We start from the raw sequence: 2,622 nt of genomic DNA, 5'->3' as shown, positions 1-2,622 counted from the left end.
AAAAAAAAAAAAAAAGAGGTGGGCCTTTGAAAGGTCCACCTTTATTAGGTCATGAGGACTCCACTCTCAGGAATGAGATGAATGCTCTCTAAAAAGAGGCTTCAGGGAGCTACCTGGCCCCTCCATCTCTCCTCCATGTGAGCACACACTGTCCGCCCCCTCTCTTGCCCTTCCTGCAGGCAAGCAGACAGCAAGAGGCTCCATCTGTGAAAAGAGTAAGCTTCGTGAAGCAACAGATGCCAAGTCTGCTGGTGCCTTGATCGTGGACCTCCCAGGCTGCAGAACTGTGAGGAATAAATTTCTCTTCTGTATAAATGATCCAGACTAAGGTGTTCCATTATAGCAGCACAAAGGGACTGAGACAGATGGTCATGCCATGGTTGTCATGGGGGTTTGTGAGTGTGTAAACCCTGACTTCACCCTGTATTCACTTCTGTTGATAGCATGCAATGTCTGTACCACATGTGTTGAGTTTAATTCCTAATAAAATGAAACTGCCTTTGCAAAATTATGACAGTAAGAGAAATCTGACATCGTTGACACAATCTTCCTTCTAACCTCCAACCTGTTCTTGGTCATTCATGCACACAGGCCAAATTAGCTTTGGGAGAAATTTAGTTTATAGTTTAACATTAAGGCAAGGACGATAATAGCCCTCCCCAAAACGAAATCACCTTTCTAAAACTAATGAAAGTCCACAAGGTTCGGATCATAAGAGGGGCTTGAATTCTGCTAAGAGGTAGGTGTAGTTAAGAGATAACCAGCCATTGTTCCGAGGTCACAAGATTTGTAACGCAAATGGTCACACAATTTGTAACTTCCCCAATTACTCCTGTAGATAACATCACTATTGTAGAATCTAAGATTGGCCTTTGAGATTTTTTTCAGACTTGTGCATTCTTGAAGACTGGTTGACTCCACCTGGACCTGAGACTCGTGACAACCTGCCCCACCCAGAGGCAGACTCAGCACCTGAGGACTGTTTTCCACACCCCTATGATTTCATCCCCAACCAATCAACACTCCCCATTTCCTAGAACCCGGCTCACCGAATTATCCTTGAGAAACCACATCCCAGCCTTCAGGGGGACTAATTTGAGTGGTAACTCCAGTTTTCCCACACGGGCCCGCCTCACACCAATTAAACTCTTTCTTTACTGCAATGCCAGGGTCTCAGGGAATTGATTTTGTCTGTGCAGCATGCAAGAGGAACCCACTGAGTGATTACAAAATGTCTTCAAGAAGATGACAGGTGGTTGGAATGGGGGAACACAGGAACTCTGTGTACGTCCTGCTCAATTTTTCTGTAAACCTAAAATCCTCTGAAAATAGTCTATTGACTAAAAAATTACAATCTTGAGGAAAAGCAACATGGTTCCACATTAAACAGAATGCTATTAGGTACTCAGAAAGGCATGGAAGCAGAGCAGCCAGAAACAAACATGATACTAGCAAAGCACATATTCATCATTGGAGAAGGAGCAACTAACCTCAAAACATGCACCAGTGGTGAGAGAGACTTGAAGAAAATCTAGGAGAATCAAGGGGAGCAATCCTTCTAGAATGCATTTTGTTTTTTGTTTTTTTTTTTTTTTTTTTTTGAGACAGAGTCTCACTTTGTCCCCTAGGCTGGAGTGCAGTGGCAAGATTTCAGCTCACTGCAACCTCCACCTCCTGGATTCAAGCAATTCTCCCATCTTAGCCTCTTGATTAGCTGGGATTACAGGTGGTGTAATCTGTACCACCACCACGCCCAGCTAATTTTTGTATTTTTAGTAGGGACGGGGTTGCACCATGTTGGCCAGGCTGGTCTTGAACTCCTGACCTCAGGTGATCTTCCCACCTCAGCCTCCCAAAGTGCCAGGATTACAGGCATGAGCCACCACACCCGGCCTAGAATGCATGTTTACTGATGCTCTTCAGGGCACAGAGGACATTACTGTGTTTGCAGCCCTGGATATTAGTGACTCTAAGTCAAAAACTGATTCTGAAGCATTGGATACTGGATGAGAAGACATCTCAGGACAATCCCAAGCAATTTGACTTTTTTATTTTTCAGACCTGCACAGAGTGATACTTTTTTTGTCTAAATAATGCTAAAATATGTCTTTCAATAAATAAAAATAAAATTATAGTAAAGAATTATGTTATTGTTTCATTGGCACATTACTTTCTTTTTTAGTGAGACAAAAAAATAAAAAGCTCCTTATGGCATAAACTAACCTGATTTCAATGAAATATCACACATGCAAACAGAGACACATGGAAATGTAACTCAGTCTTTATTCAAGTCACAAAATTTGGGGTAGGGATTTGTTTGTATGTGCAAAGTAGTTTGTCTTTAGTTAAAATAGTAATAGTATCATACTCCACATAATCACTGGATTTTGGAGAAAATTCATGTTTATATAGGAAATCAGATTCTCCATTGGATGATGGAGTTGACACCACAGAGAATATTCAAAGGCTCTAAGAGGAAAAATATCTAACTTATTTCTAAGCAATGGCAATACCACTAAAGTTATTACACAACATCCCACATGGACATTTGACAGGAATAAAATTTGTTTGGATGGATGCCTACATTTTAATCTATCTACTTTTTAAAAAACAGTCTTATGG

The sequence above is a fragment of the Rhinopithecus bieti genome, unplaced genomic scaffold (genome assembly GCF_001698545.2).
Source record: "Rhinopithecus bieti isolate Rb0 unplaced genomic scaffold, ASM169854v2 scaffold_53647, whole genome shotgun sequence".
Taxonomy (NCBI): domain Eukaryota; kingdom Metazoa; phylum Chordata; class Mammalia; order Primates; family Cercopithecidae; genus Rhinopithecus; species Rhinopithecus bieti.
This window is presented reverse-complemented; position numbering follows the sequence as displayed.